Source organism: Mustela erminea, chromosome 18, assembly GCF_009829155.1.
Source record: "Mustela erminea isolate mMusErm1 chromosome 18, mMusErm1.Pri, whole genome shotgun sequence".
Classification (NCBI taxonomy): domain Eukaryota; kingdom Metazoa; phylum Chordata; class Mammalia; order Carnivora; family Mustelidae; genus Mustela; species Mustela erminea.
In genome coordinates this window covers 31,059,394-31,086,971 of record NC_045631.1, presented here as the reverse complement: position 1 = coordinate 31,086,971, position 27,578 = coordinate 31,059,394, and the positions used below count along the sequence as shown (strand labels likewise).

At 41.5% G+C, this 27,578-nt stretch overlaps 1 protein-coding gene across 2 annotated transcripts in view; it reads left to right on the top strand.

Annotated features, from left to right (window-relative positions):
• The window catches only part of ANKFN1 (ankyrin repeat and fibronectin type III domain containing 1), a 489,950-nt gene that overhangs the window by 388,328 nt on the left and 74,044 nt on the right, over positions 1-27,578 (top strand). The gene's annotated exons all lie outside the window — the stretch shown is intronic.

Here is a 27,578-nt window from a genome sequence, read left to right as displayed (position 1 = left end):
GCATAAATTATAAGGGGATCAGATATTTCAGTGTAAAAGTAAAACGAAATGATGAAAGTTCTGAAAAAAAACTGGGAGAAATCCTTTAAGACTAGAGTAGGAAAGGCCTTCATCGTCATGATTCAAGACCCAGAGTAAATTCAACCTCGTGTGAAAAAAACTATCTTCAATAGAAACAACTATAAGCCAACATTTAAAAAGGCACCATTTTATACAAAAGGCATAGACTCATCTTTCTAATATATAAATAGCTTTTGAAATCTATAAGAAAACAAATGAGGGAAGAATAGTTAATACAGAAATACAGATGGCTCCTAAGTATATAAAAAGAAGTTCAAATTCTCCCATTATAAAAGACATGCAATTTGAAATAAACTTACCAATTTTCACCTTTCAGAAGGGCAAAAATTCAAAAGTTTTAATACATACTCTGTGGATTAGAGTCAAGGAAACTGTCACTTTCATAGAATGCTGATGGAAGAATACATTTTTAGGACCCTTATGGAGTTTGGCAATACCTATCAAAATCACAAATGCAAATAACCTTTGACCCAGCCATTCTTCTTAGGAGTATTTATCCTACAGATATGCTTAGGGATTTATAAAATGAAATTTGCACGAGGTTATTCCTGTCAGCATTGTTCATAAGAGTAAACTGCATATATCCAGTTTTTAAGAGTACAGAAAATCTATCCTCTATCAATAGAGGACTAGTTAAATTGTCACACACATATACAGAAACTATAGGACAGAATGTGGAATCTCATTATGTATTTATATGGAAAGATCTCCAAGATAAATTAAGTTTCCAAAAAAAAAAAAAAATTTGGAAGAGTACATATAATATGCTTCCTGTTACATAAAATGGTGTGGGGTGGTCTATATTCCTGTTCGGTTGCATGTGAATTAAGAAACCTGGAAAGATACCTAAAATACCAAGAACAGCGGATGCCTGTGGGGGGAGAGCAAGTCTGGGAACAGGAAGATGGCGGGGGCCGAGGGAGACTTGCCACTGTATCACAGGATATACCTTTTGATATTTGAACCACATGGATCTATTCAAAACATTAAATTTAATAAAAGGACCAAAAGAAAAAAAAAATTTCATGGAATACATGGGGAAACAGAGTGGGTTAAGAGAAGAAAAAAACGAAAGAGACCTGTGAGACGGAAGAGGCCTAGGAAGAGATTTACAGAAACAGGCCAGGTCAAGAGAGACACTCTGTATCCCATGTGTGGGGGCAGAAAAGCCCAAGAGTACATCTCAGAGAGAAAGAGAACAAAATTTTTCTGTCAAGGTCCACAGTGTTTTTCCTGTATTGGCAAATAGGAGAGAATAACGCAGTAAGCCAAAGCAGGCAAATTATTTCAGATCTTTCAGGGAACCAGAAAAAAATATCTTTTGCCATCATTTCTGTGACCATAGCGGGTGAATTTCATGCAGCAGGCTACCCAATTGTATGAAATAACAAATTTCTCCAAAGGAGTCTTTTGTCGTGCTTATTTAAGCTATCAGGAAAGTAAGGAGTCTTATATGACAAGAGTGTTTACATATTTAATTTTTGTGTAACATTAGAACCAGAAAAGCTCTCTCTTTAAGATGGGGAATATGTGACACATGCAGTTAATTTCCACATTAAATTACTGAATGAAAAATACACACATTATCCATTGCGACTCCAGGATTAGGTCAGGTCAAATTTTATTGCTTTTGGCCAAGGGCTTTTGTAAGACTTACAAGGCTAAGAGCAGGTACAGTGTGATCTTTGGTATAAGTTATAGAGTTAGAATGAGGTTCTGAGTGAGAAAATACTTAGCATTTCAGAGGTAAGTTCATGAAAGTCATCATGAGACTAGCACATCCCTGTGTTGATTTAACTAGAACTTTATAAGATCACTTTAGCTCTGGTTTCTGAAACTGCTAAGGTTCATGTATCCGCCTGATAATAATTAACCAACCTTTTCTAGATTGATCTGTAATGGATGCTAATTTGAATTACCCCCAAGAAGTTTCTGGCATAAGACCAAATAAACATGGTGAGGGCAAAAAGGGGGAGGAAATGTGGATGATACCCTAGCTGAGGGGTTCCAAAAATAAACATTTGATGGGTTGAAAGTGTCTAATAGTATCTGCCTTCAAAGCTGGTTATGGGCATGAAATCTGCAACAGGTTTAATTATTCTATTAGGGTAAAGAGAGTTTGTATCTGATTAAAAAAAAAAAACAGTCTACCAAATGCAGCATTTTGAACAAAGTGCTGTTCTTAGATCAATTTATGTGAGAAATGAAGTAGAAGTGGTAGCAGAGTAACAGTCAGTAATACTTATAGAGCTCTTACCATGGCCACGCTAGTGTATGTGTTGTATGCAATATCTCATTTAATGCTCTCAATTTAGGAGTTAGGATCTATCCACTTCATTGTTTAGATAAGGAAGATTAAGAAGTTGCCCAAGCTCGTAAGTGATGAAGCCAGGATACTAATTCCTCCAAAAAGCATACCCATAACATCATACTAAACCTCCATTTATATTAAAACATATTCAGGCTTTTGCTGTTCTATAGTCATGGGTCAGAGCTTACTTATCATCAATAGGCTCTCTGTATTTGATGTGGCTTCTAAACCATAGACGTGAATTAAGGGGAATCCAATCTCTCCCAGCTCAGAACTGCTGAAGTATCAAGAGGACCAAACATAAGATAGGAAAGAATATATAACTGGAATATATATAGTTACTGGCTACAGTAACTGTAGACCATTTTGACTCCCCGTGCCTATATCAGATATAATTTAGGCTGGAATTATCTCAGAGCCAGGGTTGGGCAAAGCCTCAGTGATTGCAGTGACAGCTACTGTTTTCAGTATAAACCTTCTAGAAGTGAATTTTATTAAGCATAAATAGCTACATACTTCAATTCCATATATTGATTGGCCCATCACAACATTCTGGGTGTCTTTCTGAAAATTACTATAGGCATTTTAATAAGAGTTTTATCTCCCTAAGCACATGTTTGTTAACTATATTCCCTCCATTTCTTTTCTTTGAGACATCTGGTTAAGCATGGGTTCCTATTATGCGTTAGGAGAGATGTAAATTGCTAGTGGATAGGATAAAGGCACCTGTGAAGATGATGGGAGCTTTTCTGTGGACCCATCAGGAATACTCTCTCATCTTATCCTAGTGGTGGAGGAAGACTGCAATCAGATTCTTTATCTCCAAAACTAGATTCAACTTACAGAACTTGTGAAAAAGCAACAGAAGAGAGGATCAGAGATATCAAGGCTAGATTACTGAATTAGCAAAAGGTTTTGTTTCTGTAACCTACTTCAAAAATATTTATGCCAGGTTAAAAATAGGGAACTAAATTTTGAGGTAGTCTATGGTACTGGCATCCTTTCTGGTTACAGAGGTAATCAGGCCCTGAATGATCAGCAGAGTGGATTCTGTGGAGATGGTTAAGTTGATACAAAAACAGAAATTTCTCCTCCCCTTTCAGACTGGGTTTGACCACAGGAATGAAAAATGACTAATAGCTGGGGGATGGGAGGAAGTCATGAGATCATGTTGCTTAGAAACACAAAAAGATAAATGCTGTTAAATTTTTTTTTTTTTACATCCATGTCTTAGAATTTTTGTCTCCATCCTATGAGATTCTAAGGAAATAGCTGGATTGCGATAATCTTAGAATCTCACTCAAAGACAACTAGAATTTATAAGCAGAGGAGAAATAACTTCCCCTATTCTTCCTGCTAAATACAGCTAAAAACACTGGAGTGATTTTTCTGAAAATCCAGCTCAAACACATTTTAAAAGACAGCCTGATATGAAAGAAAGCCAGATATGAAAATATCTGGCTTTCAACTGAAAATCATGCACAAGAGCAAGAACCAGGATGGTCTCAAACTGGGTGAAAGAAGACAGTCAACAGAGGCCAACAAGAGAACAGAGATGTGAGAATTTTCTGACACAGGCTACAGCCATGATAAAAATGTTTCAGCAGGCAATTACATACACACTTGGAACACACGAAGAAATAAAATGCCTAAGCAAAGTAACAGAAAGTCATAGCAAAGAAATGGAAAAATATAAAGAAAAACTACATGCAAATGGTATAACCGAAAAATGCAAGTGCTGAAAGACCAAGTCTCAGTGAATATATATGCCCAACAGCGGCATGAGGGGAAGGTGGGAGAAAAATCAATGAGCTGGAAGACAGAGCAGCAGCAATTACCCAGTGTGAAACACAGAGAGAAAGCAGACTGATAACAGAAGATCTAATATTTGTGTCACAGGAGTAGCAGGACAAGAAAAGAAAAAGGGTAATGCTGGAAAAGTACTTAAAGAAATGACGGCTGAAAACATCCCGATTTTGGCAAATGTCAGAAACCTACAGATTCCAATAGCTGAATAAACCTCCAAGGTCAAGCAAAAGGAATCTACACCAAGACACAAAACAGTCAAATTTCTAAAAACTAAAGACAGAGAAAAAAATCTGGACTGCAACAAGAGAAAAACAACACCTGATCCAGAGGAGAAAAACAATTCAAATGATAGCGGATTTCTCATCAGAGACCATGGAGTTCAGCCAGAAATGGAACATTATTTTCCAAGTGCTGAAAGAGAATTGTCAGCCCTGAATGCTATGCTCTGCAAACCAACCTATCAAAGTGTGAGCAAGATTTTTTTTCTGGACCTAGACAAGTCTTTTTTAAGTATATATTGAAAAGCAGAGGAACTAAAATAGCTACAATGATTCTAAAAAAACAGAATATGGTAGGGGGATTGGTCTGCCCAATCCCAAAACTTTACTGCAGAGCTGCGGTCATCAAGGCTGTGTAGCACTGGTGAAAGGTTAGACACAAAGATCAGTGGAACAGAAGAGACCCCAGAGTTTGAGACACACAAATAGGCCCAGTTGATCTTCGACAAAAGCAGTCCAGTTGCCAACAGATAACCTTTTCAACAAATGGTGTTACAGCAATCAAAACAAAACAAAACCTTTACCCAAAGTTTCAAACCTTGTATAAAAAATTGATGCAAAGTAGATCATGGACTTAAATGTGGAAAGTAAAAGAAAAAATAAAATATGACTTAATTTGTTAATATTAGTGATTACTTACTAGTTTTTCATTTTATTTTTCTCTCTGTTAGTGTTATGTTCCTTATTTTAAAAACAAATACTTCTTCAAAATATGCAGAAAGCCCATAAATGGGATAATTTCCCTAAATAATAATTATAAAACTTGGGGGATGCCAAAAATTTTAGAGGTTTAGAGGAAGAATAATTCATTTTTTAGTTATTTTTTAAAAATTCCAGTATAGTTAGTTAACACGCAGTGTTGTTTTAGTTTTGGGTGTGCAATACAGTGACTCAGCACTTCCATACATCACCGATCAGAACAAGTGCCCTCCTTCATCCCCAGCTCCCCTCTGGCAACCATCGGTCTGTTTCCTAGAGTTAAGTCTGTTTCTTAATTTGTCTGTCTCTTTTTTTTCTTCTGCTCATTTGTTTAGAATTCATTTCAAAGTCTCATACGCTTAAAAGCTTTTTCCTCGTGGCATCTGAATAAATCCTGATCACTGACTACTCCATGATGAGGCGAGCCCTACACAAGATCATCACTATCTCTTTAAATGAAACTCACATAAGCCTCCATGACCCCCATTCTTCCTCCTTAAGCAAAGTTATCTCCAGTTAACAAAATCATAACATTAATACTTTACTATGCCCATTTTTTCCCTAAAACTTGAGTTTTATAATAAGAACAGGTACTATTTTTCAAATGCAAGCAATCACAATTCCCTTCCTCAGGGATTTGAATTTTCTTCCACATTCTTCTACTTATTAGCTGTGTGAACATGAACAGTACTTAACCCCTCTGGCCTCAGTTTCTTCCTAAAACAGGAAAGCAGTGTTTCTGCGATTTTCAGAGTCATAAAATGGAGCCACAATTACTTAAATAATATATAATTTAAAAATAAGAATGGACAGTACATTGAGCAGGAGAAAAGCCAGGCCAGTTTTGAGAGTTGAAGCCCCAAATGACAGACTTCCCATTTTCTTTGCCCTGAAGATAACATCTTGTTATTACTGGGAACCTACTAGAATTCTCCAAAGTCCATATTCTTCTCTTTCTCCAAGGAGTTAGATCTGAACATGGTTTTGTCCATGCAGGAGGAAGAGTAGTCCTGGCAGCTTCATCTTCCTTATTAACAGTTTCTGTGATTCAGAGTCAGTTCTGTTCACTGTTAGTTGGGAAGACGGACTCTAATTTCTTTCGAACTCTGTTTGAGTTGTTTTCACTTGGATAGCTCTAGCTACGTAAGCAGAAATAGTGTGCCAAAACTTCTCAGAATTTCCAAGTGAATTTATTTGGTTATTATTAAAATGGTTTGTAGTGGTATCCTTTTAAACCTATCTTCTTTTCTGGTCATTTTATTCTTCCATGTTGAGCAGTTCAATCTATCTGACACTGTGGTGGTAAATTCTTTGGTATGCGATAAGGAATTAACAAAAGATACAGGCTGTGTCTGTGTTGGCTTAATGGTCTTTGAGATCAGAGAGTAAAGGTTTGGTTTTACGGATCTTTTGCTCATGTTGTCTGATCAACTTCTGGAAAATCAAAATCCAGTAAAAGTTAACAAAAGAATTGGGATTTTTAAAAAATGGTCTTAAGAGATGACCATTTGTTTTAAAACATTAATAGTAAAACCGTGATAAAAAAATAAAAAACAAAAAGGCATAAAAATGAAAATATATAAAAACAGTTTTAGAAGAGTTCTTATTTAAAATGGTGATATGGTGAGATCTAAAAGGCAAGTACAAAGTTGTAAAACACTATGAGCCATAAGCAATATGTAATAATAAATAATAAAAGAAAACCCGAGGTTTTGAGAATTTAACAACCAAGGAGAAGCAGAAGTCATCTGGCCCAAGCTATTCTTTTAGAACTGAGGAGACTTGAGTCCCAGAAAGGTAATGGACTTGGTCAAGGTCACAGAACGAAGACGAAAATCCACGATCCCTGCCCCCAGCTCACTGTTATGTCCCCAATAGCATATACTCCCAAGTAAAAGTCACCAGAGAGACCTGAAGCCCATGCGGGGGACTTCAGGGGTTAATGCACCTAGCCTGTAACCTGAGCCATCTGTAGAGGTATGGTGAGATTTCTGAAGTTTGCACAAGTTGAGAATTCTCAACAAGAGGAGTTTGTTTGGCTCTGATCTCCCTGGGATTAGAGTAACATGCCGAGGGCTCTCAAACCTTGCTATCTCTCCTGGCAATAGAGGTTCATTCGCACCTGAACCCTCAGATCCCTGCACTTCTACCTGGGGTGGATCATGGGAAGCAACATGGCAGGTAGAAACCTCAACAGTTGGCTAACACCCAGTCAGCACATGGTGTGGCCCACTGGCCTTCCCTCTCCAAGACAGTGGCAATGATCTTAAGGAACATAAATTCAAGACTCTGATTTTGCTATTTATGTGAATTCTTTTGAGCATGACCAGCTTGACGTGGTGATGACTACATGGTCCATACTTCTTAAAGCAGTCTTTTCACAAGCTGGCCCCAACCCTCCCTCCCGGCTTCATCTGCCACCACTTGTCCTCCTCCAGCCCTTCTAGGACTGACACAACAGAGAAGCTCACCTTACCCGAGACTCGTCATCTGTGTCACGCCTCCTGCCCTTGCACACGTTGTTCCCTCTGCATAGCATGCCCCTCCATCTTCCTCTAGCATCTAGACTGGACAGATGGCTGGCTGGCTGAATGAGTACATGGGAAATGAACAAGAGACTGAGTGAATATAATAAGAATATGAGGAGCACTAGAAAAACCTGCCATCTGAAAGTAGCTCCATCTCCCATCCAACAACTGTACTGCATGAGTAGCCTCACACTGCTGCTGTGATTATCAGCCATTAAGTGTAGAGCAAATAGTTTAAGTTATGATTATGATCCTGAAGCTGGGGGTAAAAAATCCCTTTTTTAACATTACAGGGAACTCAGGGTTATTGATACAGTATTACTTTCACTCCTTTGCATTTCTTGAGCACAGAAGAGGTGAACTTATACCCAGGGTGCAGGTAATCGTGTCTGACCCTGGCTGCATCGGGGAGTGTGGCACATGCAAGAAGACTTGTACAGCAGAGGAAAGGAGCTCCCTCTGGGAAAAATAAGTATTTTGTGTTGTCATCTGACTTCTTACTTTAATATGAAAAGTGCTTTGGGGGAAAAAAATAACTAAAATGCATAAATGAAAATAAAGGGTCTCAGGGCATAGTCACCACTCATACTTTGATGCAGAGTAATTTATCATGAGCTGTGTTTTTAATTTTTAATCAGACGTTCAACTTTCCTGTGTGACAGCCAGCTTTAAAGTTTTGATAATGGGAGAATGCAGGGAGGCCTTCTGGGAAGCCAGCACCATGGTACAACTGAGTAGGCTGATTTAGAGGGCTGGGATGGCTCAGCAGGAGCATGGAGACCCTGTTCTGGGTGAAGGCCAGAAGAGGAGATAGCCCCATAAAAAGGCAGAGAGCCTGAAGGACATAACTATACTGCTTCCAATCTCCATCCTCTCCTTCATGTAATGTGCGTTTGATGAATAGAGCACAGACCCGAGAAAATGGCATTCAGGCTCTAGAATGCTGGTCCTTTGGTATCATCCTCCCTTTGAAAAGTTCATAGTCACAGTGGCTCTGACTTCCCAGGAAAAACGTAAGTTTAAATTTCAAGGTCTTTGTAAACACTCTGCAGCTAAGCCTTAGATTTTGCAGAGGTCTGTGAACCCCAGGTTAAGGACCCCATGATCAGTTAATATTTGCAGAACCTTCCAAAGTCTGTCAAGTATTTTTCATATCATTTGGTCTTTCAATGACCCAGTTATCCAGGTACTCTCTCATTTTATCCAGGAGGAAACGGAATGCCCTCCTGGTAGGTCAGGGTCTGTTCTCTATTTTGTCTCTATGGAAAGTAGCTTGAAGGAGAGGAAAGAATGGGTATCCATGGTGGCCTGTGGGAAGCAAGCTACAAAGGACTATAACCTTTTGTAGTATTCGCATTTTTTGCCTGTGTGATGCCATTTTTTTTTTAAAAGAAAGAGATCTACTTTCATACCTGTATTTTCATCCCTTTAAATGGGTAAAATGATGGGTGCATGTAGAAAAGTCAAGAGATTTCCGATGTCTTCTGAAAATGAAATCTTTTTTATGCATATTCCTATGTCAGTTATCTCTTAATAGTAGTCAGATAACTTATGAATAAATTATATATTTTATTTATTTTTTGTAAAGATTTTATTTATTTATTTGACAGAGAGAGATCACAAGCAGATAGAGAGGCAGGCAGAGAGAGAGGGAGAAGCAGGCTCCCCACCGAGCAGAGAGCCTGATGGGGGCTCAATCCCAAGACCCTGGGATCATGACCTGAGCCGAAGGCAGAGGCTTAACCTACTGAGATACCCAGGCACCCTTATACATTTTTTAAAAGTAAATTTGGGGGCCACCTGAGAGGCTCAGTCATTTAAGCAGCTGACTCTTGATTCTGGCTCAGTTTATGATCCCAAGAGTCCTGGGATCAAGCCCCACATCAGCTCCCTCTGCCCTGCCACTGCCCCCGGTCCCCCCAACCCCACACTCTCTCTCTAAAAATAAATAAATCTTTAAAAAAAATAATAAAAGTAAATTTTGTTGCAGCGTGGTGAGACCACATCTTACAAATATATGGTACTTCTATTCCTAACAAATATTTTATTGGGGCTCCTAGGCCTTTCCTTGCAAATTAGTTTTCAGTAGAATTACTGGGTTGTGCAATTTTATGCCAGATTTTTTGATACAGTAAATACTAAAATAAACTTTCATGTCTCAGTTTCTAGTCCCAGGCAGGGGACTCCCTGACATACACATTTTCAACTCCTTCTTCTCCTTGTATGCAACTGAAATTTTTAGGTAACTACATAATCCGTATCCAATGTCTGCAAAATTTTTTTAAGTTGAAGTGTAATTAACATACGGTGTAAGATTAGTTGCAGGTGTAGGATACAGTGATCCAACAATTCGACACATTTCTCAGTGCCCACCAGAAGTGTGCTCTTCATCCCCTTCACCTGCGCCCCCCATCCTCCACCTGCCTCCCCTCTAGCCACCACCAGCTTTGTTCTCTGTCGTAAAGAGTCTGGTTTTTTGTTTGTCTCCTTATTTTGTTCATTTTAAAAATCGAAACTCTGAAACCTGAGGTGCTCATTACTTTTCTGTTTTGAGGCTTAATGAAATACAAAATGGTAAGGACATGTATAAAACCGGTGAAGCTGATGGAGACCTTGATGTGAGAACTTACCATTCAAAATGACTGGAAATAAATTATTGAGTGGGGACCCCTAAGAGGCTAGAAACACTCAATTTCAGCCATGACCACCTCCAATAGGTTGTTTTTTTTTTTTAAGTTTCCATTAAAAATGAAGAATCTATACCACAGAAGGGTCAGCCAAAGCAGTATAATTATTTTTAGCTTCTGCCTGAACTCTGGCTTTTGCTTTCATTCACTGCTGGAGCTCAGTGGCGGGTCTGGTGTTGCAAAGTGAACTTCAAAGCAGAGCCCTCCACCAGGTTTGCTGCGAGGGAGAGCCTGTGTGCTGGGTCTGGAACTTCAGCTGACCAGGACCCCAGAGTCCTGGCCCCATCCCAGCAGAGTGAAAGCGACAGTGGGCTCACGCGGCATGGCTCTGAGGGGGTCTACTTTCAGCACAGCTGCTGTCAGAGGACGTGAGTCAAGCATGTGTCAACACTGTCCAGCAAGTCCTCTGAGGAGATTCATATTGGTGATGGAGTTGAAGTGAGAAAACAAAGAAAACGTATCTTGTGGAAAGGTCACTGTTCTCAGGTATGGCCGACCTACACAGGAAATCTAAGTTGCTGTGCACAATGCTGGTGGTGAATGAGCGGGCAGACCACCCCAGATACTATAAACCATAGGCTCTACAGAAAACAAAGAGGTCTAGGGCCATGTGTCATGCAGGCATGTGGTATCTGTAGGAACTGAAACTGTACAGAAACTGTACAGCTGGGCTGTGATACCTGCACCTAGCAGCCTTCAGGAATACATCAAAACATGAGAAGAATCAGCTCCTGGGCTTGAAATGTAAGAGTAAGAACTCACCAAGCAGAGCTAGTGAGGTTTAAGTATCTCCCACGACCCTCCTTACCTCAACACTGGTCATGAGACTAGGACATGAACTGATCAGATCATTCTTTGCTCATGAGCCGTCACTGGCTGCCACGAGATAAAAACCAACTCTCAGCACTGCATTTGAGGATTTTCACATATCGGCCTCTCCGTCAGCCCCCACACACCGCTTCCCTCTGCCTCAGACCGTCCCTCCTTTACCCTACCATGCCCACTCTTTCACCTCTCAGTCTCCTTCCCCGGAATGCCCTTCTCTGTGTGGCCAAATCTTACCTGATCTTTGAAAAACCCAGGCCAGACATCAATGTCCCTTGTCCTGTGCCCCTCCCGGTTCTGTTGGTCCTCAGAACTGGAACGACACCTTGCTCACCTGCCTGTGACAGGGAGCATCGCGTCCGACTACAGCTGCCTGCATCTTTATCCGTCTGCCTGTGAGGCTGTGAGTCCCGATGCAAGGAAGAGGTCCTTTTCACGTTCATATCCCCACCACCCAGCATGTACCTTTCCAGCATGAATGATGCTCAGAACAGTGCTGGCTCCTACACAGAAAGTGTCACTGAAATGCAGCATCACCCTTAATGAAGGTGAAGAGCCTGAGCAGCTTCAGAACTAGTCCCTCAAATGTGCACTTGAAAGGAAGGTGTATCAAAACCCTTCAGAATCTAAATGCTACATGTTTTCCCAGGGCCCTGCAGGACAGTGGGTCGGGGCACTGGGGGCAAGCCCCTTGGGGTGCCAAAGGCACCACACCCTACCCCTCTTTGTGGAACAAAAGTGCTCTGGGGAACTTACCTTCATCTGATAGCTAGCTGAAGATTCAGAAGGATCGCCTGACAGACTTCCTCAAAATCAAAACTTAGAAACCTGGGCACATCTGATGATTCCTTCTTGGCAGCTACTGTTTTCCTTACCATTCAGTACCTCCAGAAGTATCCTTAACTGTGGGGGACAGAGGCCCTGGATTTGGAGCAGATACAGACCTGGACTCAGAACCAGCCCCTCCCATTCATGGCTAGCGTGTGGCCTTGGACAGCACACTCAATCTCACAGAACCTGTGACCTCACCTCTAAAATGAGAACCAGGCAGAACAAGGTGAATCAAATGAGAAAACTGTGAAGGAAAATATCGCAAATTAAAAATCCCGTGGAACTCTTTAAGCTGTTCTTAAAGGAGAAGTAGAAAAGTACCAGCCACAGTCTGACTTTCTTGAGCTCCTTCTTCCTCCCTTTTCTCTCACCTGGATTCCTTGCAGAGGAACCAGCATGAACGAACAGCTCAGGGGGCTTGGGTCTGCTTGTGCGGAGAGGGGCTTTGGCTCTAGTCCCTAATAAGGCTGATCGAAGGGACAACTTTTGTGGGGGAAATATCAGTGTCAGCAGCCCCCACAGTAACCACATTTCTTTGATCTCTTGGCACCTAGTGTTTTGAAAGTTATTTAAGGATGAAAGCCTCCCCCCAAAAAACTGCTGTCAAAGGGGATTCCAGCTCACCTCAGATCCAACCACCTCTGTTTTGCATGTGTAAAACAGAGATGGTGACAGCTTCATAAATATGAAATGAGCAATGAGAGGTTAGTGTTTTTATTACCGTTTGCAGTGGAACGCTGAGTAAAGCTGAGACCAGTTACATACACCTGCCGGGGGAGCATGGTTTTTGATATGACCACGATATTTGATTTGGAAGTTTAAAAATATACAGTGTTGTTAATAGCTCTTAGTTAAAAAGAGAAACGTAGTTGAACTCCAGTATTCACGATTTCCTATAAGAGCAGGAGATGCCAAGTCTTCGGGTTTACATAAAACTTAAGCTCACAGATGCCTCAGTGAATGGGAAAAGCTGTCTCTTGGCGGATAACAGGAAGTCAAGCAAAGAGTGAAGATAAGGCCAACCCCGAGCTGCTATTCCGTCTTCCATGGGTCACGGCACTAACCTTTCTGGTCTCCCTGGCCACAGCCTTCACCGTTCCAGTTTTTCTCCCACATGCTACCAGAGTGCTCTTTCTAAAATGCTTTCTATCAGTAGCTCCAAAATGCCTTCAAGATATGTTAGCATGATGAGCTCTTGCCACTCTGTCAAAACTCCTCTTTGCTTAAAATCATACTCCCATCCCCCCTCACCTCTTCTCCTGTTCCCCATAACTGACCCCTAATACCCCAACTACAGCATGATTCTGTGCTTTTGTACACACGGCGACCTCTACCTGGAATGCCTCTGACCACTCTCGTCCCTCAGCACACCTACATACACTTCAGGACTCTGCCTGGAGCCAGCTTGTCCAGAAAGCTTCCCCTAGCCACCCCCTCCCCAGACTGCTGAGGGCACCTCCACTCTGAGCCTGCCTCTCTCACAGCACCCATCACACTGATTAGAACCTTGTAGTGACTTGTCCATTGCCCCCATTGGACTGTTCCTGTCTTGAGGGCTATGATCAGACCTCATTCATAATCCTATCCCCAGCACTTTAGACCATCTGGTCCCTCCTAGGGAGTCAGTAAAAGTATGACAAATCAATCCACCAAACAGCAGTAGATGGAAAGTTGGATTTGACTTCTTATCCCAAATACGTCAACAATGAGGTTGGTGTTGCATACTGAGCCAACAGATAGAAAATGCAATAAATTCTCCTCTATTTACTGAGATTATGTGTTATGTGCATTTCACTGCAGTGAGTCCACATAATTCTTTTCCTCAGTTTATGGTCTAGCACCTTACTCCTAAGATTTAAATATTGCCATGACTATCCTGCCCCGCCTTTGTTATCTTAGAATAGATAAAAGACTTTTCAAAATCTAAAGAGCTTCTCACCTTCATCCTCCCCACAGTGGGTGGACCTCTTTTGAGACCACTTGCAAAATAGCAGTCTTGTTCTTCCTTTGTAACTGTGATTGTGACAAGAGTATTCTTTATTAAATTATTGCATTTATTCATTTAAGACATCATTATTAAGAATCTGCTAGGTGCCAGTTGCTCCCATGGACCAAGATAAAAGGCATGGGTGAATCTGCCCATTAAACAGATAAGCTGGAAAATACTCAACAGTATATACCTTAGATCCAAACTACTGACCCAAATATGTTTTGTAAATGCGGAAAATTTAGATACATCCCATATAAGCAGAAATGTAGAACCAAAAGGTAACAAAGAAAATTAAGATAACTATAGCACTACCCCCAAGAAAAGTAGTTAAGCCCTTTAAAAAGTTCAAGCTAGGATATAGATTGTGCATTATAATGTGCAGCTTTTCATAGGGATCTGGGGGGAAATATTCATTTAAATCACTTATTATATGAAGGGTTTTCTTTACTCCCCTGATGTCCATTTGGAATTCCTGGTCCCTAAGTAAAGAACCCCCAAGTGGGCATACTGAGGTCTGTGACCTCAACATCAGCCATTCTGGTCATCCACATAGAAACAGAAGCTGAGTCTGGGAATGGAAGACAGAACTCTTTGTCTCCCTGCTAAGCTCTAGAAGGCTTATGTTTCCCTTGATGGGAAAAATCTAAAGATTGGATTTTTCAGGATCAATCAGGCACCTTGTTCAGTAATTTACAGTAGAATGTGAAGACAAATACAGAAGGGAAGCAGCCAAACAGCACATTCCCCTTGGTGAGACAAAGGGAGGAGGACCGTAGCTGACTGCTCCCAAGGTGGTCTTGTCCGTTCTTATGTATTTCTGTTCTCCCACATACTCCTTTGGATCTTGGAGATCACTCCTGCTGTGGAGCTGATTCATTCCCAAGTCATCCATCCTCTCTCACCTCGGACCCAGTGTCTCTAGCCAGAAGCAAAGCAGGACTCGGGAGGGCCAGGATAGGCTATCGTAGAGGGGAGAGGGAGTAAGATTTGGCACAGGTGGAGTTATAGAACATGAACCAGGCTCAAATTATATGCCAACCATTTACATGAGTCTTCTGAGACTGTTTACACTGCTGTTTGTTTATTTTTTTAAATCAGTACTTATCTTGGCCACCACAGCCACATGTAGCTGACATGAAAATACTGAACACCTCCATGAGACTCCCAGTCCCAGCATCAGTATAATCCCCTGTTCTGCTCCACGGTAATGCCCCCAACTCTCTCTCCCTCTTGAAACCACAACAAGGAAACCACAGTATTAGACACAACGCTGGCCCTTGGGAAAAAGGGACAGAGGCGCCAACTAGGAGCCCCTGCCTTAGGTTCCCTCAGAAGTCAAATATTGCAAATACTTTCTGCAGGCTTTTCACAGTTGGTGCTTTCTCTCGCTTAAAAGACCTCAGTATCGATGCCAGTCCATTTATCCCTTTCTCCTCATATGGGCTTGGGAAGCAGACAAGACAGACAGAGGTTCAAGTCCAGACTCTCCATTGACAAGCTGTGTGGTCTTCAGCCAGTTGTTTAAAAGTTTGAGTCTCAGTTTCCCCGGCTGTCCAATGAGAACAATATTACCTACCATGTGGGACTGTTATGAGGATTAAGTGAAATATTTAGGAGTGAAGTATGGTTCCCCGGTAGATATTAATAGACGTCTTCCCAGGATCCTCTAAAGATCCCTAAGCATTAGCTTCCTATAAACCATTATCTGTTTTTGTTTAATTCAGGACTTCCTTTTGATCTTTTTTTGGTCACATTTTATACATGCTTTAAGGGTAACCTATTACCTTCAAAAAAAAAATAATTAGAGTAATTTTCTTAGGAAAAACTGCCAAACTCACCTTTGGCCAATGGTTCTTTTCCATCATCAGAAAACACCTAGCCTAACTCCCCATCAGCTGAAAACATCTTCTCCCGGACACTTGATATACCCAGAGCCATAGTTCCCTGAGGAATATGCTGGAATCTATGGCCACTCCTTAAAATGTGCCCTCAAACAATGGAGTTTGGATGAAGTGAAAAAGGTGCTGCACACGTTTGATTGTTTCCTGGGGTCTTGCTGACAGCAAGTGTTTCCTCACTCCATCCCAGGAGGAAGAGAAAGTGGCATTTTATTCGGCCAGGAGCTATTTTGGGAGTATTACTCCATACAAGGCACAATGTGGGCCACTGTGGGGGATGCATAAATGAGTCGGACCCAGTGTCTTCCCTGAAGAACTTAACAGGGAAGATAAATGCTCATTTCACACAATTTTTGGAATGCCTACAATGTGTATATCCTCTTGTAGGTCCTGGGGATACAGGAAAAGCAGACCAGCTCATATAGCTCATGTTTTCTTGGATAAGCAAGTAAACTAGTAAATACTTCCAGATTATGATAATATGATAAATACTAACAACAAAACAACAGAGGATAATGTATAAGAGTGAGGCAGAGGATGAACTTGGTAGAAATAACTCGGGAAGTCAGAGATGCACAGAGTGCGGATGAAAGAAAATTGGGAAAATAACAGAGTTTCACAGAAAGGAGTCATGTCATGACTCTGTGTGGACGAGGGGTCTGTAAACTCTTTCTACAAAGTGTCAGTAAACATGTTAGGCTTTGTGGGCACGTGGTTTGGACTGCAACTGTTTAATTCCACCGTTAAGACGAGATGCAAAATAATGAGTGGGTTGTGTTCCAGTGAACTTTTATTTATGGACACTGAGACATGAATTTCACATAATTTTCATGTTACAAAATACTCTAATTTTTTTTCTCAACATAGAAACCTTTCTTACCTCACAGGCTGTACAAAAACAGGCAATAGACTGGAGTTGGCCCTCAGGTCCTACCTGCCCACTCCTGCTATAGACTCCATTAAGGAGTTAGGGTTTTATTCCAAGGGCATTTAGGAGGTTTGAGTGACAGAGAGTACTGTGATATAATTCATGCTTTGAAGACACTATTCTGGCATCTGTGGATTGGTGAGGGCTAGGCACAGAGGCAGAAAGACCAGTTAGGCTCTGAAACAGTCACAGAGTACCCGTGTGGAACAATGGGGTTGTGGACAAGAGTGACAATAATGGAGTTAAAAGAAATGGAAAGGAGGCCAATTTGAAATACATTGTGCAAGTAGACTTGAAAACACATGTGCGTAAGTCACTGTAATACAAAACAGAGAGTATTCATGTCAGGAAGAATAATAGATACAGTTACTCTTGGAATTCAGAGAGAGTGAGCTCCTGTGGAAGGAGCCTGGGCCTCTCTCACTTGGGTAGGTTTTTGACAAGAGGAGATGGGAGAGATATCAAACTGTAGAGACAACTTGTTTCCTAAGAGTCTGCATGGTGATGGGGAAGGAACTTTGGTCTGAGACAGACTTGAACTCTCCAAACTTCCTCTCTCCATCTGTAAACTTCTGTGAAACTCTAAGCTCCTTGAGACTACGGACCACATCACTTGCCTCTCGGTATCCCTGCACCCTTGCTGGCCCACAATCTGTCATGGATTCAGTGAGCACGTACTGCCCTCCGCTATGCTGTGGCATGTGCCAGCTGTGTATGTGCATAGTCTGTGTCCACCTGGAGCTCACACAGTGCTCCACAGGGACGGTATATGGTGGTCTGAAAGACAGAACAGGGGCTTCATGTTACCTTGGGATCAGAGAAGGCTTATATACAGGAGTGACATTATACCGACTGCTGAAGAATAAGGAAGGGATGATTCATGAAATCAAAGAACTCAGAAAGTCAGAAAAGAGGAAGAACCTTTCTGACAAAATGAAGAGTCTATGTGAGAGGAAGAAGCCTGATACGTTTGAAGACCAGACAGTCAGGGAGAAGAGAGCAAGTGAGGGGGCAGGGGCTGAAAGACGGAGAAGGCTCAAGTCCCCCAGGGCCTTGCCGGCCAGGGCAAAGGCAAGGGTGTGATTCCAGATGCAAGAGGAAGCTGTAGGTGAGTTTGGGTTTCACACAGACAGGCTCTGTGTTAAATCGGAAGGATGCTAAACAAGTGACTTAGTCCATCTCACAGGACTATTGTAAGAAAGAAATGATGAAATTATCTGTAAAACAGGCTGGCAGATTTTCATTAAGTGTTAGTTTTTCTTTCCTTCCTTCTGGGGGAAATGTAGGGAGTCATGGGAAATAAGGCTCAGAAATGAGGTTAAATGCCTGGCGAAGGAGTCCTTATTTTGTAGTTCACAGGAAGCCAAACGTAACTATAAGGACTGTCCCAACCTGTCAGCATCCACACAGAAGTCAGACCTGCTCCATCTGAGCTCCTATTCCATGCTTGTACGACAGAGAGGGGGTTGGGTGTCCAGAGATCCATCTGGCATGGGTCCTGCCTTCAAGGGTTTTAATCACTTAAAGTGATAAGGAGAAGCATGCGGTGGTGAAATGGGCACAGCCAGAGCGTGAAAGAACAGCCCACCAGCTAAGAGCACCAGCATCTGAAGGAAGATGCTGAGTCTGCTGGGAGGATTGGAATGTGGTTGCTTTTGCCCCTGTAGCTGGTTATTTTAATTCCCTGGGGGCCCAGAAGGATTTAGAAAGCTGTGAACTGGCCACTTATCTTGGACTGTGTGTGTATAAATCAGACAGCTGATACCGTGCTTCCCTTTGTGCCCTTTAGAAATGTCAAGTAGCTTGCCAGAGCTCGTCCCTGCAGGCAAGAAAGGCACCTCTCTCCTGGGAATACAAGACAAAAATCTCAGCATCTCAGGAAGCTCAGTAGGAGAAGGGCCCTTCCCCTGTGGAAGACGTGCCTGTTCTGGGAGGAAGGCTGGAGGGGAGACGGTACTCCTCAGCTCTCTGTCACTTGGTTTTGAGTCTGTGCTATTGTTCAGCTCCATCCACTGCAGCCTTCGAACCGCAGTCAAAAATAAGTGAAAAGCTCTCTGGACATCCTGTAACTCAAGGATATGGCAGTGTTCCAGGGAGAAAGGAAGAGTTTAAAGTCTGTCTGAATTAATGACCCATGTGCCTATTTTCAGTCCATAGCGTCTCAAAAGTACCCATACATAGGGCACAGAGAATCACAAAGTAAAATATAGTATTAATGTATAATAAAGCAGAATAAAGAATATAATAATAATGAAGCCCAGATAATCCAGTTTAGGAGTGGAGCTCTTTCACACCATCGGAAGTACTGAACTGGTATGTTTTGTCCTACCTGCTGTCAACATGAAGGTTTCTGCTGGGCAGGCCCTGACTCTGCCATCCTGGTTGCAGTTAAGGCCATGGATGCCCGTCCCGCAGGCTGTGTGCCACGCAAGTTTCTGCCTAAGACATCTGCTGCCCCCTGACACTGTGCCCTGCTGGTCAGGATACATCCACCCTTAGAGTCTGTCTGAGCAATCACCTGGCATGCACTCAGTGGGACGATGGTAAATGTGTAACAACTGGCTCTCAGCAGGGGGTGGGGAGGTGTCTGTGCCTGCATATGTGTGTGTATAAGTCCACCTAAGACTTATACATTTTACTGATAGAGAGGATATATAGCACACAATTTTCAAATCATCATAGTAAAATATATAATACTTTTTTGTAAGTTTCTTATAGCCTGTTGATTCACCCAAAACGCTTTCGTTTATTTTTATCAAACTCTTGAATCTGTAAGCCATCTGTAAGCCAGCCTGTAGCCGCAGTTAATGGGTGAATACAGTTGCCATTTAAGTGTTGGTGGAGGTTCATTTACTTGAAGGAAGTAAGACAAGGAGAAACAACAAAGGTCTATGGTGGAACTCCACTCATTCATCAGTGGCACAAGGCAACTTCTCTGTCCAGTCAAGTAACAATTTCTGAGTACTGGAAGAATATTTCTGCAGGGGTTTTTTTTTTGTGCTATTCACAATAGACAGCCAGAGAAACTTGTAACCTGAATTACTGACATTTTCTTGATCACTTTCTTAAGTCAGGACCAGTGATCAGCACGTTCCTCCTGCTAAAGGCCAGAAAAGAAATATATTAGGCTTTGTGGGCCACATATGGTCTCTGTCACGTATTCTTCTGTGCGTGTTCCACTGCCTTTTAGAAATGTAGAAACGAAAACCATCCTCTGTTCCTGAGCCATACGAAACCAGCTAAGGCTGGATTTAGCTCATGGAACTGTAGTTTGCCAATACCTGATCTTCACAGTTCACAAAATAAACAAATCAAGACCTGATTTCTGATTTTTATGGTTTAAGTATTCCAACTAAGCCAAATTCAAGCTACCAACGTAATGTCACTGAAATGACTGGAAAGAGATGTGCACTGGTGCATCATTATGTATTATTTCCACTGTTTAGGTACCACAGATATCAGTAACCTTGAGAGCACAAACAATAGCAAAATGCAGTGAAACAGGGGGCAGTGAGTTTTAAATATTTAGTCTTTGTCTTTAATATATTTAAGTTCATATAATTTAATTTCTCTTGATGGCTGTGCTTAAACACTAGCTTGCAAAATTCCTGAAATTTTAACAGTCCATTCTTGTAAGCTATTTGGGTCAACCCCCGGCGCCCTGCTGCATTTATCCCATTCAGACATGGTTGAGGGCCAAGCCCTGACATGGTGTGTCTCCCTATCAGTGCCGCCTCTCAAAGCCACCCTATCATGCCATCTTGTCTTCAGTGTGCCATGATGAGTGGATTTTGCACTCTGTACTTTGTGATCAATCCATGACCTTCCTACCTCTTACTTTAATGTTCTAGGAAAGCCAAGAGGTAAATCTACCAAGGAAAGATATCCTATAAATGTAAAGAGAAAAGTGATTTCTATATGAGCTGAGGCTTGGGGATTAGTTCTGCTTCCATTAACCCTAACGGTGCCAATGATTCAGACTTTTTGAGCCCCAAACTGCGGAAGTTACTGAAGGCAGTTTTGTTTGGAGGCACCCAGGGTTAAGAGTCCAAAGTAAATGAGAGGTGAAGCTCCATGAAAGGTGAAGGCCGGCTGCTCCTCGGCCCCTGGAGAACTGGTATTCGTTCAACAAACATTTCATGGTAGGCTTGGAAAGAGAGTTAAGAACTATTAGTAATAGTAAGAATCATACAAATGGGGGCACCTGGGTGGCTCAGTGGGTTAAAGCCTCTGCCTTCAGCTCAGGTCATGATCCCAGGGTCCTGGGATCGAGTCCCACATCGGGCTCTCTGCTCAGCAGGGAGCCCGCTTCCTCCTCTCTCTGCCTGTTTCTCTGCCTACTTGGATCTCTGTCTGTCAAATAAATAGATAGAATCTTAAAAAAAAAAAAAAAAAGATACATTACTAAAAATAAAAAAAGAATCATACAAATGATGAGACCTTCCATTTAGAAGGCCGAGGGGATTAAGAGAAAGAATAAATTTGGATAAGAGCCATAATAGGAGGGAAATAAAAATTCAAATAGATCAGACTGTGGTTACTTACAGTGCTTACATACTTTTCAAAACCCTGAATTTTAGACATCCCTGCTTCTGTTCAGTATCTGTGTGTCACTCTGTCATGTAGCAGGTAAAATTATGACAGTACACACCATATACAGATAGGGACATGTTATTTTTGTGGCTACCAAATCTGACCATAAAATAAATGAATATAGCTTTCTGATTCCAACTTTGCTTTTAATCTTCTAGAAGTTGTGGGTGCAGGAAGGCTTTACTAGTGTCAAAAAAAAAAAAAAAATCTTTGCCCTTAATTTAAATCATTGTTTTTCTAGGGAAATTTAATTTGGGGAAAAAATGTTTTTCTAATTAACTGGAAGACTGTGTGCTATGCAAACAATAAAGATTCTTGTTTGGAAGTAATGCATGCCCCAACTCCTAGGACTATCAAGGGAATTTAAAATAAAAAATGCAAGCAGCTCTGACCTCGTATTTTGCCAGAGCTAAACAGAATTCCCAGATCCAGAGTTTTCACGTCAGTTCCCAATTTAAAACCCACAAGTGTTGAGTGGGTTCATGCTTCAGCAAGACACATCTTCTCATCTCTAGAAAGGACTGTATTTGATCTCTTTCTGGGTTTCTCAGCACGTCCCTCACTCCGCCTCTTTCTTCCTCTTGTGCTATGGTTGGCCTCAAAGGTTAGAAACTACACAATTAGATGGATCGGGGATCGGGGAAGATTTCATAATGCTCTGGTGCTGGGCTGGGCAGTCTAGCCAAATTCCGTTCATTAGCTAAGGCGCCGGGGTGAGTGTGGCCAGTAAGAATGCCGTTTTGGTTCCATTGAAGTGCTGATAGGGAACAGGAAATAAACTTTTATTTTTTTGGTTTCTGAGCAGCAGTACAGACAAGTGAAGAGTCTGGGATGCTGAGAATCTGGAGGCCAGGAATTAATCTCCATCTCAACCACTTACTGGGCAGCTCAAGCAACTTCTGTGTTCTTTCTGTCTTTTTTCTATTCTGACACTGTTTTCTTATTCTTTATGTACCAGCATCAGATTTCTGTCTGAGACCTGAAGCACTCCAAAGTCAAGAATCAAGTAATCAATTCACTCACCAGTTACTGAACCACCTGTACTGTCCTACGTGCCCAGACAGGTGCTTCGTAAACTGCAATTAATCCATCACACTCCTTGATTGCAAAGAACTTAACAGAAGGCAAATCTCTTAGAAAAAGAATACAAAACAATGAAGCAAGTGCAGTGTGACAGAATGAGAAACCTGACAAAGGAGCTTCCCTTGGAAGATCAGGGAAAGCTGTGGAAAGGAAGGGACTTTGAACCACTCCCATTTGAATGAAGGGGAAGAAAATTTGGGGGAAGAGGAGAGCATACCAAGAGAGAAAAAACAGCAAAACGTTGGGGCTAAAGTCAAGTGACATAAGGCTAAAGGTGGGGGGTTCGAGCAGGGCATGGGCAAGCAGCAAGAGTAGACCTCCTAGAGTATGCTTCTCCTGACGTGTGCACAGGAGAAAGCAGCTCTGGGCTTTGAGGGAGAAGCTGGACAACAGTAGGTTTTTGATGTTTGTTATCAATTAAGTAGAAATTAATTAGACAATACTGCAATGTTGATCTCTATTTTTTTAAGGACTTTATTTATTTACAGAGCGAGAGCATGAGTGGGGAGGGGCAGAGGTAAAGGGAGAGAGAGGATCTTAAGCAGGCTCCACACTACGCGTGGAAGCCCAACACAAGGCTCCATCCCAGGACCCTGAGATCATGACCTGAGTTGAAATCAAGAGTCAGATGCTTAACCGACAGAGCCACCCAGGCGCCCCTGTAATGTTATCTCTTCATGCCTTTATTTTTGTGGGGTCTTTACTGCTCAAGAAACTGGCCTGAAAAGTTAAGATTGAGTAATTGGCCAAAGCAGGGCACATTATTCACAGAGCTTATGCCGTGAAGCTGGAAATGTACCATCACTGTAGACTTGGTCCTGCCTGTGCATCCTAACACTTCTAGTCATGAATTTTCTACTCTTGCACTGATTCTGTGACTTCTTTCCTCACGTTGTAGACTTCAGGTGACAAGGCTGGAACTTCAGGAGCTCTTTATCTTAAGCTTTCACCATGTGGTTTTTATAGCTGCTATCCAGTAAATAGAGGTTTTCAGCTAGAATTCTCCTTCCCAAATGACTCTACTTGCTATAGCTTAGATAAAAATGAAGTATTTGTTAAAATAATAAAGCGTCATATTTAAAATATGCATAGTTATTTGATATAAATATAGTGAATCACAGCTTGAGCCAGAGCCAAATTTTAAGAAATACTAACACCTCGGTTTTGTCTGGTACCTTTCTTGCTAATGTTCAACTGCTATGAGCCATTGCATGATTAAACCCTGCTTCGATTTCCCAGACCTAAGTAGAAACAGTTGCCCTGATCTTTATCTTAAAATTGTAAGTCTTCTACAGTTTTAAACTGCATATACATGGCCCCAGTCCTTCAGGGATTTAGAGCAGGCTTATAAGTGATTTTCTCATGGCTTTAATAGTAAGTCTTTAAACTACCTACACATAACTTTCCAGAGAGACCATGCTAAGTTGCCTTCTGAGAATTCTCAGTGGGCTTTCAAAGTGATTCCTGCTCACTCTATTTCTCTCCCTTGTTTTTTAAATGACCACAAGCTCCTCTCCTCATGTCAAAAGGGTCCACCAACCCAACGAAGTACATTGAAGAAAAAGACTGTTGGTTGCCCCCAGAACAGACTGTCCATTCTAACGTGGATTTTTCCCTTCCATGTGAATCTTCTTTCAGGTTGTGAGATCTAATTACACTTATATGCCTAAAACTTTTCATTAACTTCCAAAGCAGACCGTATCTCCTTACAAAGCTGTTCTTTGTTTTGTTTTTCAAGAAACTAGGGTCCTCTTTTCCACCTGAAACATGTTTTGTAAAACACATTTCAATAGAACATGAACAGTTGTTATTAAAACGTCGTTTCTTTCAAATTTTAATTACTGTATATTCAAGAAACTTGTCATTAATCCTTTGGAGGTACTCTCACTAAGCCCAAAATCTTTTTTTAGGTAGCCCCCCCTGAACCTGTAGCCTGGAATCAGAAACCCTTGACTCTCACTTTCCACTTGGAGCTCCTCCACATCAGTCAATGATGCATGTCTCAGTGGTGACCAGGGATGTTTCTGTTTACAGAATTTTTCTGTAATCCTTGCTTCTAAATATCCTTGCAAATTTATTGCTGATTTTCATTTCGTTTTGTTTGTGAGGTCTTCAGTGATTTCCTTTTTTTTTCTTTAGCTAGTTATATGCAACGGTAAGTCCAAGCTGACTTTTAGAGATTTGGCTTCTTCAGAGCTAGTAACTCATAAGCATAATAAAATATTTTGGAAAAAAATGCATACATATATATATATATATATACACATATATATATATATGTGTATATATATATATATAAAATGTGTATAATAAATGTTTTAGAATATATATTTGTAAGGAAGTATAGGCCTAATGTGAGATTTAACATATAATCTTAATAATTTGATTCTAACATTTTACAACATGTCTCAGAGCTTCAAAGGGCAAGGGACTGGAGAAAGAGAGGATTCACAGGAAGAAAAATATCTCCTTGTTGGAAAAACCGGTCTACCCTGGGTGTGTGTGTGTGTCCATGCATATAATCAAATTGTATATATTTGATTTGTAAAATATTTAGGAAGCACATTCTATGCACCAGACACAAATCAATATACTAGAGGAGAGAGGGAAAGGTGTTTCTCCTATTCTCAGATTTGTCCCAGTCTAACAAGAGAAAGTGGTACATACAATAAAGCATAATATGTGTGTAATATATCTTTTTTTTTTTAAAGATTTTATTTATTTATTTGACAGAGAACACAAGTAGGCAGAGAGGCAGGCAGAGAGAGAGGAGGAAGCAGGCTCCCTGCTGAGCAGAGAGCCCGATGCGGGACTCGATCCCAGGACCCTGAGATCATGACCTGAGCCGAAGGCAGCGGCTTAACCCACTGAGCCACCCAGGCGCCCTGTGTGTAATATATCTTGTTTTCATATGAATACAGGGCTTTGTGAGCATATAAACAGGTGTATTTAATTATTCCTGAGGAATTTTACTTTGCTAGATTCCAACAGATTAGTAGAATAGTAGAGTTTCACCAAGCAGTGGTTGGAAGATGAGCAAAAGACACAGAGGCAGAAAAGTACACAGAATAACCAGGTAACAGGGACTTACAGAGCAAAGACTTTGCTGTGAGACATGGTGGATATGAGGATAGTAGAGAATGCCTTGTTAATTAAATGCCTTTCATTTTATTTTGGATTAATTTTTTAAAGATTATTTATTTACTTGAGAGCAAGAATGAGCAGGCGGGAGGGCAGAGGGAGAGAGAGGTGCAGACTCCCTACTGAGCCGGGAGCCCAATGCAGGGCTCGATCCCAGGACCCTGAGATCACAACATGAGCCACAGGCAGACACTTAACCCACTTAACCACCCAGGGACCCAAACATTTCATTTTATTTTGAAAGCAGCTAGACAGTATGAAAAAATTTTAAGCAGAGAAATGAAATAATGAGATCTACATTTTAAAAATATAATTCATGCTGTGTTACATGGTTGTGTATAAAGATAAGAAGATGAACAGAAAAATCCACTTAGAGTTGATCAGTTAATCAATCAGGCGTACACCTCCTTGCAAAAAAAAAAAATTGCAGACTGATGCACATGATTATAAAGTCCTGCTCTAGAATAAGTTCAGTGTGAGGGGAAGAGGGAAACTTAATGCAAGACATTTTAAAGCAGAACCTCTGGGTTCAGTAATCAACTGATCATGAAGAACTGGGGGAAAAGAGGAAGCAAGGATGCTCTGAGATGTGGGGTTGGGTGAGTGGGTATATGGCAATGGCTTGAGCTAAAACTGAGAAAACAAGAGGAGACACATATTTTGGCAAAAAGATGTACTAGTGGGCACTCACATGGAGATGTCCAGGAGGAAGTTAGGCCTCAGAAGAGGCCTGAGAGAGACTGGACCTAGAATTACAGTTTTGAAAGTGACTGTTAGCGCATTAGAGTGAATAAGGTCACTGCCCAGAATAAGCATGTGAAGCAAGAAAAGAGCCAAAACCAAACCCCCAAGGAACATCACAGCAAAGGGAGAAGTAAAGGAGGAACCAGGGAGAGCCCAGAAAAAGGGGTCAGGAGATAGGAAGAAAGGGTGCAACCAAAACTGAGGGGAAAGAAGGCTGCAAAACGTCAGGAAGGCCAGAAAACAGGCTGTCCCAGGAAAAGGCTGCTGCAGACTATCAGAGCACTAGGAACTTTAGGAAAACAATTTCTAGAGAACGAGGAAAATGAGTTAGATTCCTAAGAACATACGGAGAAGCCGAGGGTACAGGGGCAGCAGCCCTAATGCAGCGGGGCGTGTGACTCAAGAGAAACAGCAGGCTTTACGGATGGTTCGGCTTCATTTTGAAGTACTTCAGTGTCACAGGGAGTATAACTTAAATCTGAGATCCTATAGCTTGTCATCATGAGGTTTAGAATGTGCAGGCCTTGTCTTCCATGTGCCTTAAGCTCCTGCTTCATTCAGGACTGCCTTAAACCTTGCCGTGGGTAAACTGTCACTTAGGACACTGTATACTGATGGCACAATTTATCCTTCCTAACCACAGTTTTCTCAACCAGTGGAAAATGTTATAAAAGAACATGGGCTCACAGTAAAACGGGGGATAAGAATTTGGGTGTTAGGTTGAACTGTGAATGAACACTCACCTCAGGGATGTCAGGTGTGGAGGGAACACTGAAGAAGTTCAGCCACAAACCCCAAATCTTCAGGGTGAAGACAAGCCAATGAAAAAGCCGAGAAGACAAGACCAAGGAGAAGGAGAGCCTGGGGAGTAGTGTGTGGGACACTACAAGAAGAGAATGCCTACAGAAGAAGGTGTCCAGTAACAGAGAAAGAATGAAAGGAAGCTTCCTTATTTGGAACAAGAACGTCCCTGGGACCTTGAAATAGCACTTTCAGTAGCATGGTGAAGCCCAAACCAGACTTGGGCAGCTAACAGAAAAGAATGTCCTACTGTACCCTTCACTTTCCCCATGTAATTAATAACTTATCTTCTATATACAATGAACTGTTACATATAGTGTGTCTGAGCATGAGTGTGTCTACATCCATACA